The following is a 25,625-nucleotide window of genomic DNA, read 5'->3' as shown; positions in this document are numbered from 1 at the left end:
CTCCTCCTGAGGTCCACACATAAGAGCTCCCTGGGACCCAGTGCTCAGACATCTCGCCTTCTCTGTCCACACATGTTCTAGGTATCCCCTCCATGCCTGTGGCTTTAGATGCTACAGGTTCTGTAATCCACCTATCCATCCCTCAACCTAGCCACCTATCTATCCTCCCTCACTCCTTTTATTTTCTTTATCTTTCTTTCCTTTTTTTTTTTTTTGGTTGTTGTTGTTGTTTTTAAAGACAGTCTGTCACCCAGGCTGGAGTGCAGTGGCATGATCACGACTCACTGCAGCCATAGGCTCAAATCATTCTGCCATCTGAGTCCCACAAGTAGCTGGGACTAAAGGTGCATGCCACCATGCCACCATGCCTGGATAATTTTTTTTTTTAAGTTTTTGTGTAGAGATGGGACCTTACTATGTTGCCCAGACTGGTCTCGAACTCCTGGGCTCAAGCAATCCTCCCACTTGAGCCTTCCAAAGTACTGGGATTACAGGCATGAGACACCACACCTGGCCTTTTAAAAAAAAGTCTTTCTATCTCTATCTTTGACCACTTGATCTGAGTTCCAGAACTATATATGCAAATACCTGTTCAATTGATATTCTACGTGTATATCTTAAAATAGACATGCATGTATTTCAGGGAGAATTCATGATTTCTTTTCCCCCAGCCCTAACCCCAAAACCTGTTTCAATCTGGATCTTTCCATTTTAATAAATACCAGTTCCATTCACCAAGTTGCTTAGGTCAAAACACTGCAAGTCAATATCAGTTTCTCTTTTTCCCTCTCACCCCACACCTAAGTCATCGGCAAGGCTTTAATTCCAAAATACTATCTGAATTTGAACACTTCCCGCAATTCCTACTACTGCTCTCCTGATTCCCAACACTGCGGACATCCACATGGATCTCTTGGGGGCCCCTTCTTCACACTCTTGGTCCCTGAACTCTATATTCCACACCACAGCCAGAGCTCTACAACTGAGATGGGCCAGTGCCCTGCACAGACCTCTCCCTGGTTTTTCATTGTGCTTGGAACCCCATGAAAATTCCAACCATCACCCAAGCGACATCCTGCTGCCTTGTCCCTGCCTCATCTCACAGTGCCCCAGGCTCACCTCGTTCTACCCTGCACCTTCCTCTGTCCCTCACGTCGGCCAAGCTCATCCAGATGCAGAGAACTTTCACTAGCTCTTCTCCCTGGAATGCTTTTTATTCTCTTGAAGCACCTTCTTTGTTGTTTGTATTTTAGATATCTCATCTACTGAATAAAAACTCCCCCTCAACATCGTATCTAAACAGCCCACTCAGTGTCCCTGGCCTGCCACCTCCCTCCACTGTCTAAGGCACTTATTTCTTCATAATATGACATCATGTCTCATCGACATTGTATTGTCTGTCTCACACTAGGAAGTAAACTTGTGTGGCAGGACTTCATCTGGGGTTTCAGCCCTGCAGTCTAGGTAATGCTGCAGTTACATATCACCTGAGAATCTCTGTGCTAGATGCCACAGGTGCTTATTTTACTCAGGAAAAATCCTCCGTGAATCTGGATGGCTCTTTAGAGCCACCGTCCTGCAGACTTTGATGCAACAACCCAGGCAAAGGGATACACCAGCATCTTCTCCTGCACCACCCGGAACCCACTGGCACGGCAGTAGAAGACACCAAATGGAGAACTCTGCTCCAGACCTTAAATCCATTTCCTTAGAATGGACACTGCTTATAGCTACTCACAGTTCCTTCCCAAAACTTGTCACATGGCCACATCTAACATCAGGGGTGCATGGGTGTGATGGTTAATACTGAGTGTCAACTTGATGGAATTGAAGGATGCAAAGTATTGATCCTGGGTGTGTCTGTGAGGGTGTTGCCAAAGGAGATTACCATTTGAGCAAGTGGGCTGGGGAAGGCAGGCCCACCCTTAATCTGGGTGGGTACCATCTCATCAGCTCCCAGTGAATACGAAGCAGGCAGAAAAATGTGAAAAGGTTAGACTGGCCTAGCCTCCCAGCCTACAACTTTCTCCTGTGCTGGATGCTTCTTGCCCTCAAACATCAGACTCCAAGTTCTTCAGTTTTGGAACTCAGACTGGCTCTCCTTGCTCCTCAGCTTGGAGGTGACCTATTGTGGGACCTTGTGATCCTGTGAGTTAATACTTAATAAACTAATCAACTTAATAAAATAATAGGAGATATATTACTTAACAATAATACTTAATAAACTAATAGGACATATATATATCCTATTAGTTTTATATATATAATCTCCTATGATATATAGACATATATATCTATAAATATATATAGGAGTATATATATGTGTATCTCCTATTAGTTTTCTATATATAAAATCTCCTATTATATATAGGAGTATATATACAATACTTAATAATACTTAATAAACTAATAGGAGATATATATATATCTCCTATTAGTTCTCCTATATATTGTTCTCATATATATATACCCATATGTATATATATTTTATATTATGTTTTTATTGTTCCTTCTCTATGGTTAGATACACAAATACCATTGTGTTATGGTTGCCTACAGTATTCAGTACAGCCACACGCTGAACAGGTCTGTAGCCTGGGAGCCATGGCTCTGCCCTTTAGCCTAGGTGTATATATTAGCTCTCCTATGTATAGTTCCCATATATATACATAAGTGTATATATATGTATATGCGTGTATACATATATATGTATATATATGAGAACTATATATGGGAGAACTAATATACATATACATACATACATGTATATATACATGTATATGTATATATAATATACATATACATGTATATTAGTTATATATATATATATGATATATATATATCCTATTAGTTCTGTCCCTCTAGAGAACCCTGCCTAATACAATGGGCCACCCGAGTGAGGGTGCAGCATTAGGCAACGTGACCCCATCTGTCTTCTTCATCATCCAACTTCTAGTCCCTGGAACTTGGAGAGTAGCACTTGGCTTAGCGTAGGTCTTCAATAGATTTTTGTTGAATGTGTGAACCAAAAATAAAATTCTAAGGTCCCCCAACCATCTAAATGAACTTCCTCATCAGCCACGGCTCTTAAAATTTAACCTGAAAGACTGGTTCAGGCCATGATGGGAAGTGGGGGTCGGACATGTCTTATTATGCCTCTCTGCCATTACCATGAACACAGACTTTAAGAAACATTTTACATCATGTTCTCTCTGAAGCCTGCTAGCTAAAAGCTTCATCTGCATAATAAAACTTTCATCTCCACAACCTTTTATTGCAACCCAAACATTCCTTTCTTCTGTTGATCTCAGGTCTTTAGACAAACTCAACCAATTGTCAACCAGAAAATGTTTAAATTTACCTATAGCCTGGAAGCAACTCCCCACCGCCACCTGCCCCTCCGCCCCACCACACCGCCTTTGAGTTGTCCCCCCTTTCTGGACCAAACCAATGTATTTCTTAAATGTATTTGGTTGATATCTCATGCCTCCCTAAAATGTATAAAACCAAGCTGCATCCCAGCCACCTTGGGCACATGTCATCAGGACTTCCTGAGGCTGTGTCACGGGCTCACGTCCTCAACCTTGGCAAAATAAACTTTCTAAATTAACTGAGACCTGACTCAGATTTTCTGGGTCTACAAATGAGATTAAACATGTCCAGATCTTGGCTTTTCTGGCTGTGGAATCATGGTTCCAAGAAAACCAAAAAACTTCTAACAGTGCTTTTGATCTGCTTTAGCCCCCTGGTTTTGGCACTCTTCATTGGATGAGGACTTCTGTACGTCACATCCTCTGCCATCGGGAATTATGTATTTGGAAATTCATTGACACAGTTGTGTGAATTAGTTTACCGTGTCATCCTGCCAAAGAGCAATGATACTTCTCACAATGGTTCCAGTTTGGGAGGAAGGGTTTTGTAAGGGATATCTTTCTGGTGCTTTCAAACTACATGACAGAAGCAACCAACTACTTCTTTTTTTTTAAACTTTTACTTTAGGTTCAGGGATCTATGTGCAGGTTTGTTATATAGGAAAATTGCATGTTTTGGGGGTTTGGTGTACAGATTACCTCATCACCCAGGTACTAAGCCTAGTACTTAATAGGTAGTTTTTTGATCCTCGCCCTCCTCCTACCCTCTACCCTGAAGTAGGCCCTGGTGTCTGCTGTTCCCTTCTTTGTGTTCATGAGTTCTCATCATTTGGCTCTCACTTATAAGTAAGAATTTGCAGTATTTGGTTTTCTGTCCCTGTGTTAGTTCACTTAGGATAATGGCCTCCAGATCCATCCATGTATCTGCAAAGGACATGATCTCATTCTTTTTTATGACTGTGTAGTATTCCATGGTGTATATGTACCATATTTTCTTTATCCAATCTATTGTTGATGGGCATTTAGGTTGATTCCATGTCTTTGCTATTGTGAATAGTGCTGCAATGAACATTCACATGCATATGTTTTTATGGTAGAACAATTTATATTCCTTTGGGTATATATCCAATAATGAGATTGTTTAGTCAAATGATAATTCTAAGTTCTTTTGGAAATCACCAAACTGCTTTCCACAATGGCTGAAATAATTTACTTTCCCGCCAGCAGTGTATAAGCAGGCTTTTACTTTGCAACCTCGCCAACATCTTTTACTTTTTGACTTTTTAATAATGGCCACTCTGACTAATGTGAGATAGTATCTCACTGAGGTTTTAATTTGCATTTCTCTAATGATTGGTGATGTGCATATTTTCATATGGTTGTTGGCCACACGTATGTCTTCTTTTGAAAAGTGTCTGTTCATGAACTTGGTTCACTTTTTAATGGGGTTGTTTTTTGCTTGTAAATTTGTTGAAGTTTTTTATAGATTCTGAATATTAGACCTTTGTTGGTTGCATAGTTTGCCAGTAAATTTTCCTATTCTGTAGTTTGTCTGTTTACTCTGTTGATGATTTCTTTTGCTATGCAGAAGCTATTTATTTAGGTGCCACTTATCAATTTTTGTTTTTGTTGCAATTGCTTTTGGTGTCTTTGTCATGAAATATTTGCCTGGTCTTATGTCCAGAATGATATTGCCTAGGTAGTCTTCCAGGGTTTTTATAGTTTTGGGTTTTACATTTAAGTCTTATTTATTTTTTTGAGACGGAGTCTTGCTCTGTTGCCCAGGCTGGAGTGCAGTGGCGCGATATCCGCTCACTACAAGCTCTGCCTCCCGGGTTCGTGCCATTCTCCTGCCTCAGCCTCCCGAGTAGCTGGGACTACAGGTGTCCACCACCATGCCTGGCTAATTTTTTTGTATTTTTAGTAGAGACAGGGTTTCACCATGTTCGCCAGGATGGTCTCGATCTCCTGACCTTGTGATCCGCCCACCTCAGCCTCCCAAAGTGCCATTTAAGTCTTTAATCCATTTGAGTTGATTTTTGTATATGATGTAAGGAAGGGGCCCAGCTTCAATCTTCTGCATATGGCTAGCCAGTTATCCCAGCATCATTTATTGAATAGGGAGTCTTTTCCCTTCTGCTTGTTTTTGTTGACTTTGTCAAAGATCAGATGATTATAGGTGTGTGGCCTTGTTTCTGGGCTTTCTATTCTGTTCCATTGGCCTACGTGTCTGTTTTTGTGCCAGCACCATGCTGTTTTGGTTACTGTAGTCTTGTAGTATAGTTTGAAGTCTGGTAATGTGACGCCTCCAGCTTTGTTCTTTTTGCTTAGGATTTTCTTGGCTATTCAGGCCCTTTTTCGATTCCATATAGATTTTAAAACAGCTTTTTCTAATTCTGTGAAAAATGTTATTGGTAGTTTGATAGGAATAACATTGAATCTATAACTTGCTTTGGGCAGTATGGCCATTTTAACAATATTGATTCTTCCTATCCATGAGCATGGAATGTTTTTCCATTTGTTTGTGTCATCTCTGATTTTTTTCCCAAGAGTTGTTTTGTTTTGTTTTGTTTTGTTTTGAGACAGAGTCTAGCTCTGTCGCCCAGAGTGGAGTGCAATGGCACCATCTCAACTCACTGCAACCTGCGCCTCCCAGGTTGAAGCGATTCTCCTGCCTCAGCTTCCTGAGTAGCTGGGAATACAGGTGCACACCACCACGCCTGGCTAATTTTTGTATTTTTAGTAGAGACAGGGTTCCACCATGTTTCTCAGGCTGGTCTCGAACTCCTGACTTCGTGATCCACCCACCTTGGCCTCCCAAAGTGCTGGGATTACAGGCATGAGCCATCGTTCCCAGTGTTTTTTAATTCTCATTTTAGAGATCTTTCACCTCCCTGGTTAGCTGTGTTTTTAGGTGTTCTTTCTTTTTAAGGCTACTGTGAATGGGATTGAATTTTTGATATAGCTCTCAACTTGGCTGTTGTTGGTGTATAGGAGTGCTGCTGATTTTTGTACATTGGTTTTGTATCCTGAAGCTTTGCTGAAGTTGTTTATCAGATCAAAGAGCTTTTAGGCGGAGATCGTGAGCAACCACCTACTTTTAAAAGAACTGTTTTCTTAACATATTCTATCTTTTTAGTTTTAATCATGAATCATGCTACCTATTGATAATATGCAATTTATCCTAAGCCAAGCATAAAAAACTAAAGTTGGGGGAAAAAGCAATTTTTTGGTGTGTTCCTTTATTTTTGTTGGTATCAACAGGTTTTGTCTGTGAACAGAAAGATGTACTCAAAGCATCTAAGAGGTCTTAGAGATCATCTGTTGTAACTCACAGATGAGCAAAGTAGAAGCTGAGATTTAATGTACAACATTAAATTAATGTGGAGGAGGTTACTTAAAGTTACACAATTAGTTAAAGAAGTAGTAAACACGAGAACTTTGAGTTCTCGCTTCTTAGCTAGGAATCAAATTGCACAAAAAACAAAAAAATAAATTTTTATGTTTACAAGTCAGTTCTTTAAAAATTCTTGAAAATAGGAATTGAAAATCTATCTTAATTCAAATGTTTCTAGGAAAAGCTTATCTTCTCATCAGAAAGAATATATTATTTATTCCCCACTGTGCACTTAGATTGTTATAATCAAGTCTGAATTTATTTAAAGGAAAGAAAACCTTGAGGTTTCTGTGAAATCATGTATTTCTGAGGAAATGATACAAGAAATCTTTCATCTTTGAAAGGAACTAAGTGGGAAGTGAATTAAACTTTTTTCAGCAATTTTGGGTACTCTATAGATGTTAAAACCTCAGAACTGATGTCATCTTTACCGTGCAGAGAATTAAATTCTTTCCAGCTCTTGTTAAGCAGAAATGATAGAACGTACATATACGTTGTGGGAATAATTAAGGAAAGAACTAAAAAAGTGAGAAGGAAAATCTGGCTTCTCTTTAAAAGGCCATTAAAATCTTGATAGAATTGTCTGCTTAAGCAGCACATTCCAGACCAAAGCAAGAGAGTGCATAAATGTAAAGATTAGGAGCACAAACTCTGGAATCAGGCGCATAACCGTAAATCCCACTGCCTCTTGCTAGGTGTGCAGTCTTGACAAGCCAGTGTGTGCCTCAGTTTCCTCATCTGTAAAATAGGGATGCCAATAATAATAATAATAATACCTAGCTTATAGGGTTGTTGGGAGGATTAGATTAGATGCATGAGCTACTTTGACAGACTGCATGCTGATCTGTGACACTCGCATCTTCCATGGCTGTCACCAGCAGTGGGGCTGCTCTCATATCAGGAATAAGAAGAAATCAATTCACAATCCTCAGCATTCACTGTCTGTCTTCAGTGTTCATGGCCCTTAGCATTCATGGTCTTCAGCATTCCCTGCCTCCATCATCTTCCACCTTGACTCCATTCACCAACAGAGGCCCCGCGGTGTAAGTTTTCTTTGTAAAAACTCATTGAGTGAAGTGTTGCTCTGCATAGAGGTAAAACAACATAAAATAGTTCATGTCTCCCAGTTTCCCCTTGGATGAAGCCCTTTGCATTCTTGCCCTTGTGGAAGTTTCTAGTCCTTGCCTAGTCATGACTGAGGTCCCAACTCCTTTTGCAGAGAATTACTCCGATCTTCAGAGCCTGGGGACAGAGCCTCACATATGTTCTATTTCTGCTGCCTGGACTCCCCCATCTCTTCATTCTCCTTGCCGTGCAAAGCCTCTGCCTTTCTATTCAGCCTTCTGCACAACCATAAAGGATGTCTCTCAGGGCCTCAGCACACAGCACAAAGCACGCTGTTTTCTAATTATTTTTATCTTCCTTAGTAAACTATGAGCTGCTGGAGAGAAGTGATCCTGTCTTCTTCATCATTGTCTCTCCAGGGTCAGACCTGACACACAATAAATTCTCAATAAGCCTTGTTGAAAGAACTATAAATTGTTGAGACAGGCCAGAAAGCAAACCTCTTTCCAAAACATCCATTCATTGGATTGCCTTGAAGTGGTCTCAGCCAAATCCACCTTTTGCATTAAGCATGTGTTACTCCCAAGTACAGCAGAGAGTGTGGCTTTGGAGTCAGGCTGGCCAAGTCATCTCTGACCATCCCAGTGACCTTGACCAAAACCCCCAGTCAAATGGAAGCGTATAGGTAACACCTCGCCAAGGTCCTGGGGTAAATGCTTCCTGCCTTGGTTCCCAGGCTCATCTGCACACATCATCTGAGGACCTTCGGAAAATGCTAGGGAAGGTGTCTCAGACCACTCCCATGATTATGATGTAATTGGTCTAGCCTACAGTTTGACCCTTAGAGCTTTTAAAAGACACCAAGTGATTCTGAACTGTACGTATTTAGGAACCACTGGCTTAATAGATAGCTGTTGTTGTTGCCATTCCTCTGTTACATTTAATATCATATATAATAATATAGAACATATTATACAATATATTTAATATAAATGATATTTAATCTTGTCCTGAGAGCGAGGAAGAATTAATGCAGATTGTACTTGGGAAGATACATTTATTGAAGCAACTATATCATTGTTATGAGACTGGATTTGTTCATCAGACTATTTTTATTCTCCCTGCAGGGTAAAGGACTGAAGCTGTGGAGAGCCCACTGAGAGAAGGACAGTGAAGACAGCCTACAGCCCTGGGGGGCCGTGGGGACTCTGTCTACTATGGGCAGTGCTGGGAGCAGCCTAGTGGGCCTTGGGGCCTGGGAGGGGACGGTGGAGGGAGCCTCTGAGACCTGGGAGGTGGCCCAGACCCATAAAGTGTCACTTCAAGCCCATTTACCCCTCAGTCTTTGAAATAAAAGGGCAACAGTGTTGATGTTGAATCTGTAGTCAACCAACAGTTAAAGCTGTGGTTTATACCCAACAGGTGTGCAGATGAACCTTGAAGTGACTCATGACTGAGCCCCTGACCCAGCTGTAACTTGTATGTCTTGTCTTGTAGTAACTTCCCTTTATTTTCCATGGCCCCCTTAGTATGGATGTTCTATGTCTTTTTACAATCAGCAGATATCCCACATTTTTTGCCATCATGCTGATTTTTCATGTTGATCATCTTCATTATAAAAGCACCTAAATATTTATTTTTCTTTAAAAAGGTGACAGTCTAATATTTATCATTATATGAAGAGACATTTTTGTGTTTCCACAATTATGTTTTCCAGATACAAAACATCCTCATGTATAGAATCAATAGAATTACTTAGCTACAGTTTTCCTATCATCAATATTTGACATATTGTTTGCAAATCTGTCAGCCTAAATTATGTATATATGCAGCGAAGCTTTCACTATTTTGAAATTGTAACAATAATAACTGTAAAATTATAAGAGAACTGATAAGCATTCAAAAATCAGTTTATAAAATGTTTGTGTTAAAAAATGGATACGTAAAAAAAGAGATATAATGGTGACATTAATTCCAAAGCCAAATTTCTGTTACTATTGGGAAGAAATGTCACATTTTGATGTGCTTTGTCCAGTGAAATGCAGAGGTTAGGGAGGATGTGAAAGGCAGCCCAGGGGGGTGAGGATGGGTCTGATCCGGGAAGTGGGGTGTCCCCCTCTGTGAAGCACAGCTTGTGGGGGGCGTAAGTCATTTGTCTCCACATCCCAATTCCTGAGACCCTGCTAAGTAGGAGACTGTGTAGGCTGGAATCCTTTCTTTAAAAAAAACTATCTATTTGGAACCGCATGATCTGAGCTACTGATGCGAGGACACATTCTCTATTAATAGCGCCTCTATTCTAGCTCTTCATCACATCCTATCTGTGACATTTAAAGCCACTTAAGAGACACAGCATTGGCCTTGGCTGCCTTGGACGAGTTCTTATCAACATGCAGAGGCTTAAGGGAGCATCTCAGGATAGTTCAGCGGCTGTCTCCGTCAATACAAACACTGTAGACTAAGTCGCCCCTTCCGTCACTGACTGCATTCTGAACCTGCTCTGGAAATGCTTCTTCAAAGTGCGAGGCAAACCTCAGCCCAGTCTGTCCTGCATTCCATAGTGACCTCTGTGCACCTGTGTCCAACATGAAACTCATGAAAGCAGAACTGTCCCCTTGAGTCCCTTGAGGTCAGGAACCGGTCTTGTTTATCTTCGTGGTACTAGATCTGAACGTGGCACCTGCCTCGCGGTATAAGTGCGCAGTCCGGGATTGTGGAACAGAAGTCATAAATCTTTTTACTGCCTTGCTTCTCAACCTGCGGTCTATGGACTGGGGCGTTGGCATCTCCAGGAAATTTGTTAGAGATACCGAATCTTAAGCCCCACCCAGACTTATAAAAGCAGGATCTGCATTTTAACCAGATCCCCAGGGGATGTGTGCACACACCGAAGTTTCAGAAGTGATGTACAGTTAACTAAATTTTACTAGGTTAACCTATTTTCATGACACTGTTTGCTTCCTGCACCAATTTTAGATAATGGGCTCTGAGGGAGGCATGGAGCAAAATGATAAATTCACAAATCTCTGATTCATACATTTGAATACACCCCATCATTAGCAAGGAAATGAAAGCTCCTGATTAAAGTGACTGTTTTTGTAACGTCACTGTACTTTTCCGTTTCAAAATAAACCAGAATACAACTTGTATGTTTGTCCCATTTACAGCTGAATATTACATCTGGATAAGTAATACTAAACCCCAGTGTCATGAAGGACAGCCTGCCTATTACTTCTGCGAGGGGAAAGAAATACTGCCGCTCCACCACATCTACCCCATTAATTCCATGTAAAGCTTAGCTCATACTTTCTGCTCCATGATCTACAGATCTCCGTATTCGTTTATTTCTACTCTGTATCATTCCAACTGCATTTGGGTTGTCCTCTACTACCCCCCCCCACCCCCCCCAACACACAAACACTTAAAATAAAAACTAAGGATATGCAACTTTCAGCTAAGCTTGACAATGAATGGTCACCCTTATGCGATATTGCTTGCTAATATCCTTTCGCTACTACTACCTTGTTTGTTGCTAATATTTGAGCTGGACTTAAAGCTAAACTCATAGGGATCCTGCGCTGTGTGTTTGTGACCTGCTTTCCTTAGAGCCACTCAAAGTCTGTGACCTCACAGGTCCGGTCTGGCATTGCAGTGTGAAATTCTCCACGTGCCCTTGCCATGCCTAAACACAGCCCCTGGAGAATGCTCCAGCCGACATTACCTGAGACAGCCTCTCACCCAGCCCTTCATTTAGCGAGAAGGGGAAGTCACTCGGGGTAGAAATATAGACCCAAACACCCAGATTTCTGGTCGTGGCTCGTTCTAGAGCACACGCTTCCCCTGGCATCATGTTTCTTTCTGCTGGTCACAGGAATCTGCTGCCCCCAGGCATGGAAAAGAGCAGCTACCACATGGTTCAGAGCCACAGGGACTCGAAGGACCTGCCTGGGGTAAAATGTGGAGCGGAGACACAGTGACCCCATTGTCCATAGAAGCAGCTTTAAGAAAGAACAACTCCAACGCGCATGATACAGCCTCAGTATGGAGCTCCTGGGTTTGCCTTCATTTCACCTCCTTAGTCTGCGAACCTCGCCTCCACCTGTTTCTTGCAGTGTTTTGCACGGTGTCTTGAACTTAACAAATGTTTAGTGCACGCTTTGTTAGATTAAAATCTTCTGAAGTATTTTATTTGGGATGGCATTTTAATTTTATGCCTGGCATCTCTAACTGATTGCTTGATAACACTGAGCAACAACAATAAAACATTTTTACATACAATATTTTGAGCCTTGACTTCAAAGGTGAGCGCAGGTTATGAGGAAAGCCTGGTTTAACCAGAACGGGAACGGATAGGACAGATCTGGAAGCACTGAACACGTTGAAGCGAAGACTCTTTTTTTCTTTTTTAAGAATCAGCATTTTAAAATAGACGTATGATGAAGATTTACTATAAATTGAATTTTATTTAAATGTACCTAGAATGACATGCTTAGTCAGCGTGGAGCTGTGTTCTGATGCGGTGTGGGCAGCGCTGGGAACGCGTGTTGGTTTAATCTGCCAGCGCCCGTTAGTCATGCCTATTGCTCCTTCTCGGGGAGAACGAATGTGACATAACCACTAAGCTAACTTTACTCGAAATCTTGGTCCTATTTTCAACCTCCGACCTTTAGACCAAGCTTAGAAAGGCTCCATCTCCCTTCATGGGTGCCATTTATGGCCACCTGCACGTGGCACCTTCGCTGGGGCTTCTCTTTGAGTGGTTTCTGATGGCCATGTCTTTTTTCCTCCAGGGATTCTGAGCTCTGTGTGAAGTTCTGTATCTCACATGATTTACATTCTGAGGCTGTGAGAGAAGCTGCCGAAATCTGGACACATAACCACGTGAGGGCAAAGCTCTGTCCACACCAGCCCGCAACGCACACGGTGTGGTGGCTGGAGGCGTTCAAATAACACCTGCCGTGAAGCCTTTTAGGGAAGGGAAACCGGCCTTGGATCACTCAGCTGCTGCTGTTTCCTGCGATCTGTGTTTAGAAACCATCAAAAACCCAGCCCCAGTGGCAGGGTCCCCTCCCCTGTTGGTGACCTGCTTGCTGACCCCGGCCACCTCCTTGCGCAGCCCCTCACGTCATCGTACTGGGGATCAGAGGCCCTGAGAGCTCCCATGGCGTGAGCAGCCGCGGTGACAGGAGGTCACAAAACACTAGCCTGACACATGCCCGTGAAAACGCTGTGACAGGTGATTGGTTTTCATGTCAGCACGCTGTCCCGGTGCCTGCTTGACCTGGCTGTGTGTGTGATCAGCCCCTGCCTCGCCCAACAATTCCAACGCAGCGACACAGATCACCAACGACATTGCCGCGCTCCTGATCATCTTGCTGTTGTGGCTCCACTGCGTGAACGTTCTAGGTGTGGCTGTGTCTGTCTTAGCACCCACTCTATGGAAAAGATGTAGCATCTGAGCTCATGAATTTAGAACTGAGAAGAACCCTTGGTGTGAACCTAACGAGTCTCCCTTCCACCGGTGAGGAGCTGCCCTGCCCTCCGGCTGTGTGGCATGTTGATGGCGGCGCTGACCTGCAATTTAAGGCATCTCATCCTCTATCCAAACGCCAGGGGGGATGCAGTGTACTGCGTTTCCATTATACTAAAGCATGATGAATGGAGTGAATGGCATTAACACCAGGAGGAAGCAGACCTGGGTTATAGGTTTGATTCTACAACTTCTTCTTCTGTGGGATTTTGAACACATCTCTACGTGCTTCTCACACATGGTTGCCTTGTTGGGCAAGTGAATCCAAGAAACTCCTACCTGCCTATCCAGGCAGGACTGGATCTGGTGATGTATTGAGGTCACTTCTTTTCTGTTTTTGTTTTTGTTTTTTGTTTTTTGAGACGGAGGAGTCTCTCTCTGTCTCCCAGGCTGGAGTGCAGTGGCGCCATCTCAGCTCACTGCAAGCTCCGCCTCCCGGGCTGAAGCAACTCTCCTGCCTCAGCCTCTGGAGTAGCCGGGACTACAGGCACGTGCCACCATGCCCAGCTAATTTTTTGTGTTTTTAGTAAAGATGGGTTTTCACCGTGTTAGCCAGGATGGTCTCAATCTCCTGACCTCATGATCCGCCCATCTCGGCCTCCCAGAGTGCTGAGATTACAGGCATGAGCCACTGCACAGGGCCTTTTTTTTTTTTTTGAGATGGGGTCTCACTCTATCACCCAGGCTGGAGTGCAGTGGCACAGTCTCGGCTCACTGCAACCTCCGCCTCCCTGGTTCAAGCGATTCTCCCGCCTCGGCCTCCCAAGCAGCTGGGATTACAGGTGCCCACCACCATGCCTGGCTAATTTTTTTTTTTTTTTTTTTTTTTTTGTATTTCTAGTAGAGACAGGGATTCACCATGTTGGCCAGGCAGGTCTCAAACTCCTGGCTTCAAGTGGTCCACCCACCTTGGCCTCCCAAAATTCGGGGATTGCAGGCATGAGCCACCACATCTGGCCTAAGGTCACTTCTGACTCTCAGATCAATGAATCCTGGTAAGCGGGTGTTCGCTGGAGCACCCAAGCAGGACTCCTGGCCAGTGTGTATGTGTCCGGTGCCATGCTGGCCAGCCTCCAGACCAGATGCTCAGGACCTGCTCTGAAGAGGTTGCGAAGTGATATGTAATGCAGCCCTGGTACCTAATATACAGATGTCTTCACATTGGAAACTTCATTAGAAACTAATATACAGATATCACATTAGAAACTTCACATTAGAAACTCTAGAAGAGTTTCTAGTGCATTCTTTATGTACCTTTAAAGATGTGTGAATTTCAGATAAAGATTCTTCCTCCTTTTTGAAATCATCTGACATTAATTTGATCTTAAGCTCCTGGCAGCTTTCTTTTCCAGTACTGTCTGGACTCTTGAGTATTGTACTCCATAGAAAACCATCATCCTGCTAGTCTATTTGTTACCAATCAGAAGGGTTCCCTTCTCTCTCTAGCAATATTCTAGATTTCTTTCTAGGTTTTTCCACAATGCATCATACTGCTTCCCCAAACTGTACATTTACCCACCAGCTGCAAATTCCCATAACATAACTATAATTCCTTTCCATTTTCCTTTGGAAAAAAAATTAGGCTGAAGTCACTATACATATGTTTATTTGACTTGCTAGATTTTGGAAATTTTTTGAATTTTTTGCTGCAAGAACTTGATGTTTAATTTGGAAACACTGTTTATTAACCTTTATACAACTGTATTTTTACAGAGTAGAAAAGATCATAAATCTTATTTGGATTAGTAATAGAAATACGTTGCGAAATAACGGAAGAAGGATTTTAAATTCTGATTATCATAGGAAAAGATAAAAAACTTATTCAGTATTTGAAATACAGTTGTGTGTGCTTTTGTTCAGGCTCCTATAACAAAATACCATAAACTGGGTAGCATATTAACAACAGAAGTTTATTTATCAAGTTCTGGAGGCTGGGAAGGCCAAGATCAAGGTGCCATCAGATTTGGTGAGGGCCACTTCCTAGTTCAGACACATTATTTTCTTGCTGTGTTCGCACGTGGTAGAAGGGCAAGGGGTCCTTTTTGCATCCCTTCTATAAGGTTACCAATACCATTCATGAGGGCTCAACCCCGAGACCTACTCACCTTCCAAAGGCCCTACCTCCTAATTCCATCACCTTGGGTGTTAAGATGTCAACATGTGAATTTGGGAGGGACACAAACATTTCATCTGTAACTGTACCAAAGCTAGTAAATAGCCAAGTAGACTCCATGGCTGAGTGTATTTGGCAAAAATGGTCACAAAAATATATATCCCATCTCATGATGGGATATATATTTTACAGTTTATTTACTTTACAGTGTGTTCTTGACAACCTTCCACTGAGAAGTGGACCTCTGTGACCTTCCCTCATGTTCGCAGTGCCTCGGGCAAGAGACTCCGGGGACAGTGATGCCCCATCTCTCCTGAGGCTAGGTCAGAAAAGGCAATATGCTCACTTTCTCTCCGATTCTTCTATGATTTACCACATAGGCAAAATCCAGTCACTCCATCATGAGGAAGCCCAGACCACGTGGATGGTCCATGTGTGGGCATCCCAGACAACTGCTCCAACGAGTGTCCCAGCCCCAGCCAGCATCCACCACCCTGCCTGCCAGGGAATGGGACCTCTGATGATTGTAGCCCCAGCCTCTGAGCTCCAGATGGGCCCCGGGTATCATGGAGCAGAGATGTGCTGTGCCTCAAGTGCCGACCCCCAGAAAGTATGAAAGATAATAAATGATTATTGTTGTATTAAATCACTAAATTTGGTGTAATTTGTCATACAGTAATAGATAACTAAAACAGATTTTAAAAGTCACTGCCCATAGTATGTAAATTACAACCATATGTCATGTATATGTAATTAAATGTAAATTACATAAAAATTACAATAATGTAAATTATATCTGCCTTAATTATGGACACAGAGATTAGGAAAAATACATGATATGTTATTTGCATACCACTTTCGTTATTTAACTTTAACCCCAGTTCCAAAAAATAATAAGCACAGTTTTGAAATTCTAGACAAATTCAAACGTAATGTTGGAGTGTATTTATCTTATTGATGTTTTTGTTTATAAATTAACTTTGATTTTTATTTTGCACTTGCATGTTAGGTGGCTATGCATGTAATTGGACTAAAATTTTATATGTGACATTAATAAAAAGGGCATCCTCAGGACAAATACATATTCATCCTGTGAGAATCTTGTGTAGTTTTCCAGGCATCCTTGAATAATTATGTCCATGCAAAATTTAGAGTTAATATGAATTTCATTTTACATGGAGTTTTTAATATATAAAAAATCTACTGCAGAAGATATAGGTTAGTCAGGTTGACCATCTTTTTCAACATTAACAGACATTTATAACTGATATTAAGTTAAAATGATTCAACCCATTAATGACTACTGCCAACCAGATAATGATACAATATAATGTCATATGCTAACATAAGGCCACACATATTGTAAAACTCTACTCATAGGGAATTCTAATATATAGGTAAATTTAAGCCATAGATTATGGTCAAAAACTCAATTTTAACATGTCCAATTCAAATTAATTTTGAAGAAAAGTTGACCAAAAAGTAAACCCCAAAAGATGGATACATTCTAAGATTAAGTGGAGCTGAAGATGTGTGTAATTTTTGTGTTCACAGTCTTTTTTTAAAAAAGTGAAACCTAACTCTCAAAATTAAATTTTATTTTGTTTTACAGGCAAAGTATTTCTATCTTTACCTTGACATCTGTAAGCTTCCAATCAGAATAAATTTCAATACACAACTGTGCTACTGATTTCTTCTATGAAGATCTCATGCCCCATTTGCCTTGCCTCAGTAACGTAGCCATTATTCAGCGACCACACACAGACACTGCTAGCTCACCCCTAAACTTGTAGTCATTTGAGAAGTTACTATGCCCAGATGCTCTTGAAACTTTGCTTTGGCTATTTCAGTACATTTATGCTTATCCTGAAAAGAAAATAGCAGTGTGGCAGTTGCTTCTGCTTCGAAGCACCATTTTCTTTTACTTCCCTACCCAAGTCCCAAGCCCCAGCAGAGCCTGTGGTTCCAGGAGCTGTGACCTGGACGCTGAGAGGGAGCAGAGGCACGCGTGCTAGGCCCACACTCGTCTGAAGATGCCCGGGGGTGCCATGCTGCCCTTACACTCATGCCCTCAGGAGCAATGGGCAGACTCATCTGACATCCTTCCAGGGCTGTTTTTCAAAACCAGAGTCAGACGGCTGTTACGCTGCTCTTGCAGTTGTGGGTGGATCAGCCTCCACTCAGAGAAACAGAAACAGGCTTCCCTGAGGTCATGCGACACATCCTTTGGGACTTGGAGAAGGATATTTGTAAGTTCTAAATTAGCAAGCCAAATAGTCCTGAAGAGCTGGTCAACCTGCTGTCTAGTCTCCTAAATCTCACAGAGCATCCCATGCACAGAGCAGGTAAAATAAAAAGGGTAGCATGAATAAGAAAATGCATTATGCCTTAGCAAAGGTCTACCTGCCTCCTGACAGTTCTTAGATCCTCACAGTGGGGAAGGCACAGAAAACTTGCAGAGAGCCCGCCTGGCCCAGGCCTTGGCCTCACCTATGGCCACCCCTGCTTTGCACCACTACCTCCTCAAGGGACAGGTCCCATGTGACAGCGTGGCTGGTATGGTCCCTGTAGAAGTGCGAGAGAAAGCAAGGACACAGCCTGCTAGCCTGAGAATGCCAAAACAGCTTCTGAGTAGTGAGCATTATGATTGCAAACCCAATTGTTCATTTTCATATGCAAATCCTGGCATACGTCCCAAAATGAAAACAGTACTGAATGGGATATACCTTGTTGACTTACATGGTCCTTCCTTTCACCCATTCCTTCCTTCTTTCCTTCCTCCCTTCCTTCCCTTCTTCCCTATCTTTCCTCCCCTCCTCCCTTCCTCCCTTTCACCCTTTTCTCCCTTCCTTCCTTTCCTTCCTTCCCTCCCTTGTTTTCAGTACTTTGACTAAAAAGGGACTGAAAAAAGAAGTCAAAGTATGTTTTTGACTTTCTAGTCAATGTACTCAGTGTCTCCATTAAATACACTACAAAATTACAAAGTGTACAAAATACACTACAAAAATGTTATTTTGCAATGCATGATGCATTAACTCAGCTATGGTTTCTAACCAGGGCAGGCTGTGCTGTGTCCTCGGCATTGGGTGTCTGTTGAGCAGGCATCACAGAATGAAAGGCTGTCCGTGAATAAGTCTTCATTTCACTCATGCAGAGACAACCTGGTCTTCTATTTTTTGAAACCTGTCAAAACCTTGCCAGGAACCAGAAACCATCAGGCCCGTTGTGGTTTTATTTTACCCGTGAATGAGTATTGAAAAGTAATTGTGTGGTTGGCTCTTATGCTTCTTGGATTTTTGAGATGCTTTTCATGCCAGTTAAAAAGATTATTTTATCAGTGACCTTTGTAGACTAACTCTGTAGTAAACAGGAAAATGTTCAGCCACTATGAATTATGTAATACTTTGAAATTGTCTAGACAGTGTGAGCAGGGCAACAGATGGAGTAAATTCTTAGAAATGAAATCAGTTTAGCAACCGAATTCTGAACCGAGATGGTCTCCACATCTCTCCCGCCCTTGCCCCTCTGATCCCGTCCTCTCCCCTGATGCTCCTAAACTCTCTGACCCCAAGATACAGAAGGATTTATCAGGAGTCAGCTGTGGTCTACTCTTTGCACTGATTTAGTAATGGGCTACAATGTCAGTGATTTGCTCATTTGTCATATTTCTTTCTCAGTCTTCTTGCTGCTGGGTGAAGAGTCAAGGATGACATAGCAAACAGGGACCCTAACTACAGAAATTATTGCTGTGGTGCTTTATCCAGGCAGCACAGAGGGAAGGCAGGCCTGTGGTGGGTGGAGGGGGTGCTCTGGACTGCCTTGCTGTTTACACACCAGCCTCACCTTCTTCAGAAGAATGCCCTATTCCTCTCATGGTAGAAAACTGTTCCTGTCCATAAGAATATCTTTGAGCATAGTTACATGGTGGGAATGAAATGAAAAGATAAGAAAAAAAGCAGACTTAATAATTAAATCATCACTTACTGAGAAATCAATAAGCGTCTGGGGAATGAATAAATGTGTTAACTATTGTCAGCAGAACTTTCTTCCCAAATGAAAATAGAACAAAACTAGATGCTGAGGTCTCTGGAAGCTACAAAAAAATCTAAGACATGAATGCAGCCTATAAAAGCTTTTACAGTGATTTGGGAGCAAAGTGTCCTGCCTATTAAGCAGGTAACTAAACGATGTACACTAGGATTCCCTCAGAGCAACAAAATGACAGAGAAGAGCAAGTTCCCCTGGTGTTGGGGAAACCAGGAATGGATTTATCGGGGATGGGAAATTTCAGCTGGTCCTTGAAAGAGGGTAAAATTTAGATGACAGAGGAGGAGAGCACAGCAGGCCACAAGAGCATCAAACAAACTTGAAGTTAGGAAATGGTGTTCGGAGGTAGCAGCAAGGGCGGTGGAGGAGAGTGCATTGACTGTGAGGCTAGCAAGGGTTGGGATTAGGAGTTGCCCCGGAGCCCAAGCCTGGGGTGTGGCATGTCCCTAAGCATCTCATGCATTTCACGCTTGTGGCCGTATGGGTGTCCTCTGGGGCTCTTTGCAGAGACCTGCGTGCCCCTCCCCGGGAAGCAGCCCAGGTTTGGTTAGGTTACCTGTCTGGTTCTCTCGCTATTGTCTTAGCGGGATCTCCCCACAAAACACATCTGAGACAAGAATTTATATGACAATAGTTTATCTGGAAGGTCAGGGGACATGGCTAGCAACGGGGGCAGTTAGTGAAGAATGACTTATCTCAGCATGAGAAGATGGCCACAGGGAGTGCCTTGCCACACTGAGGCCACCGTGTGTGACACCGTTGAGTCTCACATGGAGACATTCATTGTCCACACAGGAGAGGAGCAGGGTGATTACATCCCAGTTCCAACTTGCGGCCCACTCCAGGTGTCCCAGGAGCTCCCTGGCTCTACCCAAGGCCCCCAGGAAACCAGGAGTCAGGCTGCGGGTGCTCAGCAGCAAGGACTGCGAGGCAAGAGTGTAGGTGTGAACACGGAGGGAACAACTTTCATTCATCTTTGTAGTAACCATAAAACCTAGCACAGTGCTGGCCAGGAGAACTTGAGAGGCAGATGAATAAATGCAGAGTCATTGGCAGCAGAATGCTTTCTCCCCGCATGAAAACAAAACCAACTGAAGTGGCCCCTTCTAGAGAGCCTCTTTTTTTTTTTTTTTAATTTTCCGTTTCTCTTGACTATGGATTCCTGAGCCCTCTGATCTAATGCCACCTTCTGACACCACAGACTACTGACTCCCTAGGTCAAGGTTCCAGGGTGGCCTCCACCCTGAAGGGCTGCCAGCATCTCCTCCCGCCCTCAGTGCGCCCCGAGTCTGCTCCCTGGGGAAGCCTGAGTCCAAGTGAGAGCAGGGGTTGGAGGGAGAAGCCTGGGGGTTGCCCCAGCTCGGGAATTTCCAACACTCCTCACAAAGACAATAGTGAGAAGCAAACATGAAAATGTACTAGGAAAATTATGATCAGAAAAGCATTTGGAGACATTAATTGAAAAATTGAGTCTTTGAATAACTACTTATTGGAAACCCTTTGGATGAAATATAATAATTTATTAGCTCCAGGTAAAGTTAACTTTGACAGACTCTTTCTCCACTGTGAGAAATTCAATTTTTTTGACATGCCATGAGGGATGAAGAATGCACCAAAACAGAGGCTTGCTTCCATGATTTCCATGTCCCTTTTTAAAGGATGTGGATGATTCAATTAGCAGATTCGATTAAAATTGATTAGACACTGCAGGATTCGGTTTCCTTTCCAGCCTTCTCACCTTTCATTGTCTGGAAATTAACCACGGCAGGGTTGTTGTACCAGAAATGTTAGCAGGGTCTTTATGTGATTATTTGAAAGAACAAACATAGCTACCTTTTTCCATAAGCCTTTAAAAAATAACCTCCCCTCTTGAACCAATAAAACGCACCTTGCTGACTTCAAATCTCTTCTTTCTTTGTGCTCACCTGGAGAGAGTTGTATGTGCTGGATCTAGAAAGGAATGTCAACTTGCTGGACAATTCACGAGATTTTCATTCGCATCCAAGAAGCTCGTATAAGTTGGTTGGATCTTCCAGTTCAGCAAAGATGTTTACGTAGAACCAAGCAGGAGACGAAAAGAAGATAAAGGGTTTAAGGGATTAATTGTAGTCCTCTCTGGTTATAGTTTAGACAGATATACATAGTAGGGGTATGTCTATGGTCACCTGCATGGAATTTTAATTTATCTACGCATCTCAGAAACTAATTTATATTGTTGACCTCAGAATAAACATTAGAATAAAATATGAAAATGTGTATGATGTCCTGTATTTTGCCAGTTTTGAGTATGACTGTAAGAAACTTTATAGCTTAAAATGGATCCCATCAAGATACCCTTCATACTCTATGATGTTGACCAGCAAAGATACCTGTGAGATTGCTTTACTTTTTTTTTCTTCCTATAGTGAGGTCCTGGTAAAAGAAAGAACATAGATGTACATCTTCTTCCTCATGTATTAAGCAGAGATTGCATGGGTTATCATGGTACAATTTTCTATTATTTGCAAGAAGATAACATGGGCTCAAATACCTCTGAATTTGAACAACAAATTATTTTGCAAATGCCAATCTCTCTCTCGATGCCCTCTTATGTGTATATATGTGTGTGAGTGTGTATACACACATATATTTATACATGTTTGAGATATATACATATATATCTGTCTCATATATATATCTCATATATATCTCATATAGATATATATGAGATATATATCTCAAATATATATCTCACATATATCTCATATAGATATATATGAGATATATATCTCAAATATATATCTCACATATATATGAGATATATATATATCTCACATATATATATATATATATATATATATATATATATATATATATATATATATCAGCAGCTGAGTTGATTATTCATTTAACCAAAATGTATTGAACCTTCACTAGGTACTCAGAATTCAGGCCAAATGAACATGGTTTGTGCTCTTGAGGGGCTTAAGGTGTATTAGAGGAGACAACAGATTGTTTGCAAAGCCTCTTTCCTGGAATCCCTGCCTCCATTTTCACCTGGTTAAGTCCTTCTTAACGCACAGGTCTCAGTTTAGACATTGCTTCTTTCTCATATTTAATTCTATTATGGTTAGTACACTTAACATGAGATCCACCGTCTTAACCAATGTTTAAGTGTCGCTGTGTTATTGCTGACTGCAGATGCAATGGTGTACAGCCGCTGTCTGAAGCTTACTCATCTTGGTTGATTGAAACTTTATTCCGTTGATGAGTAATTCCCAGACACTTTTTTTCTTGGAAGCCTTTCCTGACTCCCCAAAGTTTGCTGTGTGCCACCCGCCACCCATGCTAGCAGGACACATCTCACATCTCACTGTGCTTTCTTGTCTTGCCCCTTACTCATCTGCATTCCTGTCCTACTTGTTTCACAAAGTGGATGCTGTTCTAAGTCTATCCTGTGCCTGGCCACAAAAAGAAAATCAACAAATATTTCATGAAGAATAAATGAGATCAGCAAGCGCAGCTCATGGTGATAAGATATTCGCTGGGGTGTGCCTGCGATGGAGACATCTAAGTCCAAAGCTTCCCAGGGAGTTTTGGAGGATAGATAAGAGTTTGTCAAAGAACAGATAACAGCCTTCCAAGTGGAAAATCAATAACAATCTTGGAGTTGCCAAGATGTGAAGGAGTGTTACCAGGACTCACAGGCAGTCCTCCACGGCCTCCATGTGGGAGAAGAAAGCTGGGTCGAGAAAGGCCAAATTACACAGGGCATGGCGGAAATACCTGAGTGGGCATTGAGGGACAGTTCCCAGTTCTAAGGTGGTGGCCACTGAGTTGAGAGACTTTAGGCAAGTTACTTAGTCCAAAGGTTGTCCAGCGAGCATTATGGATGAGCTCCACCAAACGTGTCCTGGAGGAACTTTCTAAAAATGTGCTTGCCCAGGTCCCAGCCCAAAGGCTCTGACTCAGGAGGCTGGCTGTGGGCCTCCCTCTGACACTGCGGTGGCACTTGGGTGGCACCTAAGAGAAGCACCTTTACAGGCCATGGAGATGGTCGGCCATGGGTCAGAGGGTGCAGACCTGGGCCACCTGGAACAACCCTGTGAGGCACCTCAAGGTCACTCTGACCACCAGTAGCCAGGTTTGGGGAAAAACAACAAGGATTCTGGGGCCGCTTCCTCATTTTCACAAATTCCTTCCTTAGCAACGTCACCGAGCTGTCCTGAGAGAACAGACGAAAAGATAGGGGAGTGACTCCAAGAGACGCCCAGCACTGTCTTGACCTCAGAAGGTTGCTGCTGTTTGATTGTCTTCATTAGCAGCCGTGGTTGTGAAATGACTGACAGTCCTGTCGGGGATGGAATGAGCAGGCCCATCTTTCCCGGGAAGCTCCCTGAGGCTGCCTTCCCACTCAGCTCCTCCCCTTCTTTGCGATGCTGGTCAGATTCCTTCCAGATTTCCAGTCGGATTCTCATCTGGCTTCTGCTCGGCGGAATTTGTCTGAGTTTCTGATTAATTCTTTAGGAGCGATGCCTCACCCGGCATTGCCTGCACCGGGAGGGTCTCCTGGCCGTCTGTGAGGGAATGGCGCTGCCCTCTGGAAGCCGGAGCCCACGTTCCCTGCGAGGCTGCAGGGCGTCCTCCCAGCCAGCAGCTGGCTCTGCGCTGTGTGTCCGCTGAGCCCAGTCGGCCCCTCTGTCTTTTGTCTGAGCCCTCGGTCTTGGCTCATTGCCTGGCAACGTGCTGGTGCCGCCAACCTGGGAAACCACTTTCTCTTCTCTCGGTGTCATGTGTGTACTCACCCAGAAAGATGACACGACCGCCCCGGAATTGCCCGTCTTCACTCTCCTCCGCGTCGTGGCTGCACCAAGTGGTCTGCACGCAGCAGATGTTTTATGTGCAGCGAGTGCTTGGTTATTTTTCAAGTGACTGTGTTTTTTCCCAGAAATGTGGCCTTTTTCTTTCCCTGGAAAGGAAGCTTCAATGTGTGCTTCTGGGAACGAGCAGAGGGAGAGTCGCGAAATGCATGGCTGGCATTCTCTCCCACTCCTTATCAGAGAGGCGACTGGGCCAGGTGTCTGATTTGCTTCCTGCCATGAACCTCGAGGACAAATGGGGACACCGTGTTAGTGGAAACCTATTGCTGTGTTTCCCATTTAGCGAGCCCAGGCTGGGATTTTCTTAGAAATTATAGTGACAACCAGATTTTTATTCTCATCTATCTCAAAAAGGCACTCACATAACAGTGAATCTTGCTGGTTGACAGGAATTGGCATTGAAGCCATGATATTGTTTACCAAGACTTGACCTTTGGTGACTCAGGATTTTTCATCCCTTGCTGCAGAGTAGTTGTTTTTAATGTTTCAAGGCAATCTGAAATGACATTGAAGTCTGATGACCTTAGGTCAAGTGCTTCCTCAGAATGTTTTAAGCCTTATGATCTTGCAGAGGCAATAACATTAAAACTCATTATAAAACTTATTCTAATAAATAAAGCTGTATATGTCAAGCGCTTTCTATGTGCCAAGTATGGTGCTTAGCTCTTACCAGGAATTACCACATTTAAATCTGATGGGCACCCGGGGAGGCAGGTGTGTCCCTAACCTTATCTGTTTAATAGAGGAGTAATTATAGTTGCCTTACTAAATCCAAAGAATGTTCAAAACACATGAGAAGACTTTGCTCTCTCCAAAGCACCATGCAGATGAGAGTGTGATTGATCTGCATCCTATCTAAGCATGTTCCTGACTCACTGTTCACAGTACAAGCACATCACGATGTTTTGCTAAGAGTGGGATAAAGGTGACACTGCTCTGCTCAGCGCTTCTCCTGGGTGAGATGCCAGGCAGGAGGGGGCCAGTGCTGCCCCCTTGACTACAGCACAAAGGGGCCAACAGAGGGCAAGAACTTAGTTCCTATCACCTCAAGCCCCTGCAGACACGAATCAGAAATTGTCATTGCCCGTTACTCTTTTATAGCATTAATTCTAACTGTATTTTCTTAAATTACAAGAACACCTGACATTTCACTGTATAACTGCCTGAAACAGCAATTTAATCTAATTGTAACTCATACTATTAACACCATTTTCTCCATTGAGTGATTTTTCATTAAGGTCCA

The 25,625-nt window shown here is 42.8% G+C and overlaps 1 long non-coding RNA gene across 1 annotated transcript; it reads right to left on the bottom strand.

The window, feature by feature from the left end:
• Positions 1-21,033: 21,033 nt before the first annotated feature.
• LOC107968088 (uncharacterized) lies at positions 21,034-24,636 on the bottom strand. Its single transcript, XR_001708974.4, has 3 exons — positions 24,308-24,636; positions 21,449-21,552; positions 21,034-21,271 (listed from the first exon to the last, which is right to left on the bottom strand). It is a non-coding gene; the product is annotated as an uncharacterized LOC107968088 (long non-coding RNA).
• Positions 24,637-25,625: the final 989 nt, after the last annotated feature.

Source organism: Pan troglodytes, chromosome 14 (assembly GCF_028858775.2).
Source record: "Pan troglodytes isolate AG18354 chromosome 14, NHGRI_mPanTro3-v2.0_pri, whole genome shotgun sequence".
NCBI classification, from domain to species: Eukaryota; Metazoa; Chordata; class Mammalia; order Primates; family Hominidae; genus Pan; species Pan troglodytes.
Note: the sequence above shows the minus strand (reverse complement) of the source record. Positions and strands in the feature narration are given on the sequence as shown.